General features: G+C 31.9%; 1 pseudogene across 1 annotated transcript; it reads left to right on the forward strand.

Moving 5' to 3' along the window:
• Positions 1–795: 795 nt before the first annotated feature.
• Positions 796–8,188, forward strand: LOC143604048 (ATP-dependent DNA helicase SRS2-like protein At4g25120; annotated as a pseudogene). Its single transcript, XR_013148216.1, has 27 exons — positions 796–1,011; positions 1,084–1,125; positions 1,985–2,148; positions 2,246–2,429; positions 2,523–2,579; positions 2,668–2,773; positions 3,174–3,307; positions 3,383–3,457; positions 3,560–3,685; positions 3,766–3,897; positions 3,963–4,159; positions 4,257–4,357; positions 4,574–4,640; positions 4,861–4,911; positions 5,031–5,108; positions 5,173–5,379; positions 5,493–5,531; positions 5,673–5,744; positions 5,846–5,932; positions 6,414–6,470; positions 6,567–6,769; positions 6,870–6,963; positions 7,329–7,379; positions 7,501–7,563; positions 7,656–7,715; positions 7,866–7,928; positions 8,056–8,188. The product of XR_013148216.1 is annotated as an ATP-dependent DNA helicase SRS2-like protein At4g25120 (transcript).
• The last annotated feature ends 2,006 nt before the right edge of the window (positions 8,189–10,194 follow it).

Consider the following 10,194-nt stretch of genomic DNA (forward strand, 5'->3'; position numbering starts at 1 on the left):
GAGTAATAAAATAAAATTGGTTATAAAACATAATTATAGTTAGAATTATTAAGTTCAAACATAATTATAAAATATTTAAAATTCAAAATTAATCATTAAATGAAAGATGAAAAAGAATACTTTAATAGCATTGATGAATCTTATTTAAATATATTATTTTAATAAGATGAAAAATAGAGAATCCATTGGTATATATGAAAAGTATGATCACCAATCAATAGGAAGAGGGGTTAGGGAAATGGACTTAAAGTCTATTGCACATAGAGATCTAAATTTTTTTATATTAAATTTAAATTTATGTGTAACATAAATCCGAGCCGCAAGTGAGAGCCAAAGCAACAAGATTTTTAAACGAGGGAAACATAGGGGTTTATAAATCATCATCATCCAATCACTCACGCATCTGAAGAAGACCATATATGGACCAACAACTTTCAGACGAACAAAGGGCTCGCATTTCCAGAAAGTAACACAAGCTTCTTTTATTTATTTATTACTTGCCTTTCAATTTAACATCCAAACGATTATTATTATTATTATTCATAGTTTTCGTTTCCGTTGTATGTAGAATTGGGGCTCGAGTCCCTCTTTCAGACACTAAGTATCTCAAGTTTAATGATACCGAGTCGCATTTTCAGACTCCGAGACGAGTATATTCATCTGCAAATGTAACTCATTCCAACTCCACTGCCTCTCCTCACCTCAAACCAGAATAATCTAATAAGCTTGGATTCTTTCAAGACTCCACTCAAGCCTTTCGCTTCTAATGTAAATCAGCAGCCTAATGATGGTGAAATGAGTTTGGACGATTCCATTCAGTTGAAGAGCGAGTATGCTATAACCAACGGCTGTGAGATTACAACTCCTGTTGTTTTGGATGGAACTGGTTTAACTGAAGGTATGCCTGATGAGTATGCGAAATATATGCAGTCGTTAAATGATAGACAACGTGAAGCAGCGTGCTCTGATATTTCAATTCCTTTGATGATTGTTGCTGGACCTGGAAAAGTGGCAAGGTTGTAATTATGCTTTTGTTTTCCATAAACCAACCTTGTGTGATTAGTTGTCTTTTATGTATTTCAGACATCCACCATGGTTGGGCGTGTCTTAATGCTTCTTTACAAGGTATGACCTACTTACTTATGCATGGCCCGGTTTGGGTTTTGTTTTGTCTTGTCTTTTAATAGGTTGAACGGCTAAATACTAAAATAGTTGCTTAAAAGGAAACGGGTCAAAAGTTAACTAAAGTAGTAAAGTGTATATTCGTTAGGGGGTGCTGAAACGGGTTTGCAGGTCGGACACGACATGAACCCGACACTCGAACCCACACACAACTCATGCATCGATGTTTTGAAACAAACATAGCTCGTTTAACCTGGATTTTTGTTTTTTGCGTATTACATTTTTACCTTTCTAAAGTTGCAAATTTACACCAAGAAACACATATGGTTATATAACAATTGCGTTTTAACTACAAAACAGACACAGTTTCTCTTTTAACTTCTAAGTTTTGACACCAAGTTAAGTTATGAATTATGATATATAATGCGTCATGGAAGAATTTAAAAAAATAATGGGGGCAATCTGCAAATCTGCCAGCTGAGTGAACTTGACATGTTTTAGGTGTTTACCTAAACGTGTTTGTAGGTTTGACCTGAAACTCACACTGTTTAGGCTATACGCATAACTCGCAAATTTCGTGTTAGGTTTGTGCTGTGTTGGAAGTTCACAACCCTAAATTTAATGCATAAAACCTCGTAATTGATTTTAGTCAAATTATTGATTCTTGTATTTATGGTTGACACATTAACGATTTATAAGTTATTTACCAACTCCCGAATGTTTGGAGGGCGAATATTGACAGCCATAACTCACCAAGCACTTGGTTATTTTCATTTTTGTTTGTCCTTGTGATGGAGTCTAGTGACTTATAATATTTCTACATGTGTTTGTTTTGACTTTTGACCAACCAACCAACACATAGGGCATTGAAGCATCCAACATATTGGCTATGACATTCACTACCGCTGCTGCTTCAGAAATGCGGGGCCGGATCGGATCAGTGGCTGGGAAGACAGCAGCAAAGGAACTCATGATCAGCACCTTTCACTCATTCTCATTGCAACTTTGCCGTTTGCATGCGGAAAAGTATTAACCTATTATGGATATATTCATTTGAAAACATATAACATGTTTACTTTATTTCATTTGTTTTTACTATTATAACTTGTTTTTCGTATTATAGGCTAGGTCGTACACCAGAGTTTTTGCTATATGGTCAGGGACAGCAAAGAAAGGCGGTTTTTGAAGCTGTACGTCTAACAGAGACTTCAGATTCTGACAAACTTTGTAACGAGGCTGATGTGACAAAGAACCGTCTGGAAGACTTTAGAGAGAAGTCAAAGAAGTGGTTGAAATTTGTGTCAAAAGTAATTTATCATTTATTCTTTAGTTATGTTCTTTTCAAGTTATAACACACGATCCATCTATTAACTTTACATTATGTTCCACTATATATTCAGGCTAAAGCTTCTGGGAAAACTTCTGAAGATTGCCAGAGGCAAGGAAACGCTACAGGAGTAAGATTGCTTTAGAATTTAGATAAAACAGTTATATCATTTATAGTTTTTAAAATTGAAGTTTGATAATAAATCTTGAATCAATCAGGCTGCAATTCTTAGGAAATACGAGGATATATTAAAATCATGTAATGCTCTGGATTATTATGACTTAATTAGCTGCTCTGTCAATCTGCTTACTGGTTTTCCTGAAGGTTAGAAATCTGTGCATTCTATTTATATACTAGTTTGAGGCCCGTGTATTACACGAGTAGTTCTTGAAAATACAATATTTAATAGATAATCAGTCTACAAGAAAACAATAAACCCGTTAAACACTATTAATACTGTTGTTATACAACAGTCTTAAAACAATTTCAAAGTAAAAGACAATTATAAATATCAAATGTTTGAAAAAAAATAAGAAGTAAATATTAAATTAAAACTAAAAATGGTAACTATTATTTTACTATTATAAATTTGTTAAAAAGGGTGAGGTTAAATGTAGGAGTGACAAGTGGCAAAACTTGTAGTCTTCTATTAGAGAGTATCTATTCTTCCCGGTAAATGTGAATATTCTCATTTTGACATATATTAGTTGTATATCATTTGAAGTTTTCAAGGAGTGTCAGGAGTCATGGCAAGCAATTGTGATAGATGAGTTTCAAGACACAAGTACTATGCAATATGATTTATTACGCGTTCTGGCATCACATAAACGCATAACAATTGTCGGAGATGAAGATCAGGTAGTACATATTTTAAAATCCCACCTTTTATTTACTTATATAAATTTGATCTTAGATTTACAAATCATAATGCAGTCGATCTTCAGTTTCAATGGCGCTGATGTAAGCGGATTCAAGTCATTTCGCAGAGATTTTCAACCTCACAAGGAGGTCTGACCCGACTTAACAGTTGCAAAGTTCTTATTGTTTTTTCTTTAAAGATTGAATATTCTAATAAATTATATCTTAGTATTTTACATGTGCTTGTTCCAGATCAGACTAAATAAGAATTATCGTTCTACTCGCTGTATTGTTGATGCTGCTTCGTTTCTCATACGGAATAATTCAAAACGATGTCAGTTAAATAAGGTTCTCACTGATAATTCTTCTGGTTCTAAGGTAATTTTGTTTAAATACTTATTATTGATTGAATAAGCATTGTATATGTCTGATTTGCATGATCTGAATTACCTACTCAGATTGTTGTCAAAGAATGTTGTAATGAGGATGCACAATGTTCATTTGTTGTTGACAAGATATTAGAACTCACTTCTTCAGGCTCATCCGTTAAAGACAGTTTTGGAGATATTGCTGTTCTTTACCGTCGACTGGTCAGCTTTTATCTTTTTATGTGAATTTTTTTGAGCTGTTATTGACTTTAAAGTCTATGTAACAGGTGTCAGGGAAGATGTTTCAAACAGCTTTTCGCGAAAGAAAAATTCCGTTTAATGTTCACGGGGTCGCATTTTACAGAAAAAAGGTAGTAAAGGCTATTATATCCATGCTCAAAACAAATTGCTGGCCTGTGATGACGGGTCATATAGGCGTGTATTCAAGGCCTTGTTAAACCTAGAGAAAGACGAAAAGAAAAGGGTATACATTTATAATAGCATTTTCTGTTTTTTGTTTTCTAATTTTCAAATTCCATTACTTTTTTAAGAAATGTATTTCTCACTTTCTCTTTTTGCAGATAATTGATCATATTAATAAGGTTTCAAATGTAAGAAAATGCAGCTTCATATTTGCTGCTTCTGATATATTCAGTTCAAAGATCTCCGGTACCTTCAAAAGGTTTGATGCATTAAAAATATACAGTTGTAGATTTAAATTGTTTTATGATCTTTCAAGTTATTATTACTTTATTTCTAGTTTACAACTTTGCATAGAAAAACTTATGTAATTTTTAGCAGAATTCTACAATAACCCTCTTATTGTGTTATGGGTACATACATATTTAGTGAATTTATTATTGGCATTGCACTTATTTAATTCCATCTCTCATTATAGGAGTCAGCTCACTCAAGGCCGTAAGGTGTTGACTACTTTAGAAATGATTTCAAAACTTGTTCACAGGGTAAGCATAGCTATCTACTTTGTTGCACAAGTATCTACTTTGTTCCAAAATGACAGTTATTAGTCAGTTTGTGGTTATTGAAATGTGTTCTATTTTCATCAATTTAAATCTCATATGTATTATTTGATTATTCCCTGTTTCGGTAAACAAGTAAATGCCATAAAAAAACAAAAAAACCAAGAGTGATCAACATATTAACAGATAAGCATTATAATGACAGGAACAATCTATTACAGCTGTCATCAGATCAGTAGCAAACATGATACCTCAGGCATGCCATTCTTTCAGTTTAACCTAGTTGTGCAAGAAGATAAATTTTTATTGGTTAAATACTTAAATATATTAACATTTCAAATGTTTGTTTGTTTTTTTCTCGTCTCTTTTTTACAGAAGTATCTTCTTGAGCAACGAGCTGTTCTTGATGTTGATGGAGGGAAGTTGCTAAACGAAGAGCATGATCTTAGATCTGTAAGTTTTTTTACAGTTACTATAAAAGATAGCTAGATTATTAGTTTTTATAATGCCTTTTCAGGTTCTTCAATATCTGTTGGATGATGTGTCCGAGTTTCTAAAATCATACAACTTTGATTTCAATGTGAACAATAATGCAACAGAAGAAAAAGGATGTGTAACTGTACTTAAAGAATTTATAGACTTTATATCTGAAAGGGAAACTGAGAACTTTCGTGTGAGGCGGCATGATAACAATCATGCCGTTACTCTTACTACCATTCATCAGGTACACTTTTGTCTAATTTAGCCATGTATCATAATATACCTGATTTGCTGTATAATCTTGAATTTTAGTTAACAAATTTGTTACTTTATTATCTTATCTTATCCTTCCATTAGTCAAAAGGTCTGGAGTGGGACACTGTCTTCATAGTTAAGGTACTAATTATGATTTTAATATTTTATTCTTTCACAATAATTTGAATTTTTAAATAATAACATCCATTCATAAGTACATGGATTGAAAACCTTTACTGATATATATTTACATAACAAACTACTTATGGGTCAATCTTTCAGGCAAATGAATCTGAAATCCCCCTTTTGCATGAAAATAATGGTATCGTAAAAGAAACCTGTGCTTCGCTTGAGGTAAGCATGCTTGTGAAGTTATATTAATTTATCTTTGTATTTTACATGAATGATTATTATTTGAAAAAACCATGATGATTTTCTTTTTTGATTAATGATAGGAAGAACGCCGGTTACTATATGTGGCAATAACTCGTGCAACAAAGAAACTTTTTGTTCTATATGTCACTACGGATTCAAATTGGCAGGTAAAAGAGTCATCTTTTATAATATAACTGACTGTTGATAGTAGTTTATGATGAAAACAGTTACTGGTGGGATTGGGAAAATGGTCGGGTTGGATATTCGGTCAACACGAACTTATACTCAAAACGGGTCATGTTTTGTTGACCATATAGCTCTATTTAGAGGATAATACCTTATGCTTAACCCTATTAATTATATATTCCAATACACTCTTTTAGTTAACTAAAAATATGCTTTGGCGACTTTCAACTCGTTTGGCCAGATCAATCCATTTGGCCCATTTATTTTCAGCTAACTTGTATACTCACCTGTTTGACCAGTTATAGATAAACATAACCCCCTCGTTTACTAGTAACCTAACCTATTTATCTACCCGTTTGACATTTCAGAGATTTACATGACCCAAGTATACATTTTTATTAGTAAACAGGCCGAAATTTCCTTAATCTGATTAAGTCATTAAACACCATTTCGTTCTCTCAGGTTCTTCAACCTTCACGTTTCCTAAAAGAAATTCCAAAGCATCTTCTTGAAATTCAGGTGCATGTTCTTTTAAGTTTCAAAATTGTTATTTACAATTTAACATCATAGCAAAGGTCAGTTTTGACATTCTACATCATTGAATTTTGTTTGTAGGATGAGTCAAGTTCAGTATACATGCAACCAAATCATCAAAAACTTCAAAATAAACAATCTGGTCTTACTGATGATCTGCAAGACATCGAACACACAACTGAAAAACCGGGGAGCAGTGAAACTGTTGATAATTTATTCAATGAAGATTCCAAAGAATCAGATGAAACAATCTTGCCATGTAATAGCAATGATTTCTTGAAAAGGTTAGGTTTGCCAAAGAATTTGAATGTGTTATTTAACAGCAAGTCTCATTATTCTATTGTTAAATTAACGAAAATGGATCTTAAATAATTGATAATACAGATTCAGCAGTGAAGAACGAGCAACTGTTTCCCATTTATTTCATCAATGGGCCAAGAAGGCAGCATTCAAGGAACCAAAGAGGTTACTTAACAAGGTACTTTCCTATGCATCCTTACTTTCGTTTATTTTACGGATTGGGGAACGGGTCAAAAGTAGTTTAGGTCGAAACAGGTCGGGTTGATCTGACACAACAGTTTTTATACAGTTTTTACTAAATAAATAATTAGTATGTTAACTAGGAAAAGATATATGATTTCAGTGATGATATTTATTTTTTCAAATAAAATGATTTAGTACGGTTTATGAATTACAAATACAGTTTTTTATTTATTTGTGTTACCTTTAACTTGTTAGATAAAACATGACCTGTTCATGAAATATAAGGCAACTTCATGTTTATGTTTTCTTGTGTCATGACTAATGGCTAGAGTTTGATTCTTAATTTCTGGTCGTTTACAGGTTGCATTTGTGATCGATGAAAGGCTTAGAGTGAAGAAAACTGCACAAAAGGTGACACACTTCTTGAATCTTAGGGGAGCAAATATACTATAGAAAAGTTGGTTAAAGCATTGGGTGAACCAGACGGGATTTTAAAAAAATCGTTAATTTATTATGTTAATTTATTTACCAGGATGTTCTTCGGTCCCTGAAGTCATGCTTGAAGACCGATGAAGCATTCCAGTATGCTGAAAATGTAGGTTTAACAGTAAGTGTTTCATCAAATTCACAGTTACTGTATTTTCTGTTAAACTTAATAATATGATTATTCTTTTTCTCAACCATCAGGTTCTACAATGGTTACAAATTCCTGCAGAAAAGCGTGCTTATATCACAAGGGAAAAACAGGTTTGTCTGGTCCTTATTAATTGGTTAGTTTAATCTCGAACGGGTCAAAGGGGAGAACATAATGGGCTTGTTTTTCGGTCTTACTCATTTAGGATAAAGAATGACCCTCATAAAGTTGTCTGTTTTCTTTTTTTGTTTGTTTCTTTACAGGAACATTTCCAGAAGTTAAGGATTGAGACTGCAATGGGTTCCTCAGAACCTACATTTAAGCAGGTCAGTTAACAACTTTTTGTTATATATATATTTTGTTTCTTTTAATGTTTTTGCATCTAAGAACAATGATTAGTTTGAAGTTCATCATTGATAATAATACTTATCATTTTAAATTTTTTCTTGATAGATTGCTTATCTACAGAGTCTAGGATGTACTACTATCCCAACTTCGCGTCTCCATGCGTCTCGATTAATCGAACAATACAAGTTACTGTAACGCGATTTGTTAATTGTGTATCATTTTTGGGTAAATTATTGTTTCTTAAGTAGGTAATGTTTGGTATCATGTATTCAAAGAATGGATGAAATGGCCTGTTTAGAACGAAAAACTGTGTTTTTTTGGATGGTTTGAACTGGCATGAGTGTCCACAGTTTGGTTTTGGTAGTTGAATTTTTTGCCTCCATAGCATCCCAACTCATCCCCTATAATTTGTCAGAGGTTTTTGTATATTACAAGACGGAGTTAAACGTGGTTGTGGGTAGAAAAAGAAAAGTTGATTTTTTGTAAATTTAAAAAAGTGCTCCTATTTATTTTTTAATATTTGTGAGATAATTTTCCAAAGTTGCTGTAGACACATATGGGTAGGCCAAAAGTTCCACTTCACAAGAATTGAAATAGTTGTCTACTTAGATCAATTATCCCATTTGGTCTTGCACTTTGAGCGGCCCTTAATGCTTGTTGAAATTAAAAGGAAAATGACAATATGTAAGAACAATATAAGGAAACCTTTTCTTATGATTTTAGATCAATCCATTAAAAAAGAAGCATGTATGTATTAAGTTAATAATTTTAAATGATTTTTAAGCCATGTGGGATAATTACACACGCAAAAATCCTACAAATAGTGGTCTGTGGGGGGGGGGGGGGGGTTGCATTTGTAAGATCGGGAGAAAGTTGGAAGTAAATAAAAAAGCTACTTTCATGAAGACACTAACTCCAAAAACTTATATAATATGAACAATAAGAAACTATAAATAAGAAACTATACATATTTTAGAAACTACCAATCTCAATCACTAGATCCTAGATCTAAGAGTCCACGTCTATTATTATGTTTCTCACAAAACTATTATTTTTAAATCCTACCAAATATATATATATATATATATATAAATGAAATTAACGTGCTAAACATGAGAATCAAGTAGAGTAATTATGTAATACCTCTTTGATAATTACTCTGATGTAATTACATAATTACTCTACTTGTATATATAATTATTCTACTTGATTCTCATGTTTTGCACGTTAATTTCATTTGTATTTGATCCAAACCCTATATACTCATTTTTTGAGAGAGAACTAGAAAACTAATAATGAAGTATTTTTAATTTAATTAAAAGAAATATTTTTAAGTATTTTTTCTTTCATCCTTCTTATATGTTGTTATTCTTCAACCACAAAAAAATATAAAAATAAAAAAAACTAAAAAAAAACTCTTTGTAATAGATATGCAATACATCGATTTTTTTTATAATGCATATGTGCAATAGTATGCATTTTGATATTTAAAATAATGTTAAATAGTATATATACAGTTGTTTGTATTGTATATTTACAATAGTGTTATATTATATACAAAAATAAAAAAAATGATATAGTGCATATGTGCATTAGTGTTGTATTACATATATGCGATAATGTATTTTGCATACAACTATTATTGTTGTATTTGCATATACTTAATAGTGTGTATTAGATAATATATTTGTGTTGTATTATATGCAATAAAACACTATTTTATATATGCAATACACATTAATGCACATATGCATTACATCGACGGTTTTTTTTAGGAACAATATCATCTTATTAAAGGAGGAAAGTAAAAAAAAAATCGAAAAATATTATTTTTTAAAAAAGTTAAAAATAATTCTCTAGCAGTTCTCTAGTTCGCTTTTTAAAATGAGTTCTTTTTAAATCCCACCCATATATATATATATATATATACATACATATATATATATATATATCTTCCTAGAAGATAACTTGGACACGTGTCACAAACACCTTCATTTTACTATCGTGTTCGCCAAAGGGACGCTACTCTGCTGGTTTTAGGTTTCTTCATAAGAAAGCTACTTTTAATATATTTATCTACAATTTGAAAAACCCCTCCACAGATGTTTGCTTTCTCTTTCTCCTCACCATCGCCGTTACTTTCAAGCCATTATCACCTTCCACTCGCCGTTATTCCGCCACAGCTGGTCCGTTCTCACTTCCACTTTCACACAGGTAATCCGTTTCAGTCATTCCTCTCTTGAA

The sequence above is a fragment of the Bidens hawaiensis genome, unplaced genomic scaffold (genome assembly GCF_021521415.1).
Source record: "Bidens hawaiensis isolate Kalapana, Puna unplaced genomic scaffold, B.hawaiensis_p1.1 tig00063781_1, whole genome shotgun sequence".
Taxonomy (NCBI): Eukaryota; Viridiplantae; Streptophyta; class Magnoliopsida; order Asterales; family Asteraceae; genus Bidens; species Bidens hawaiensis.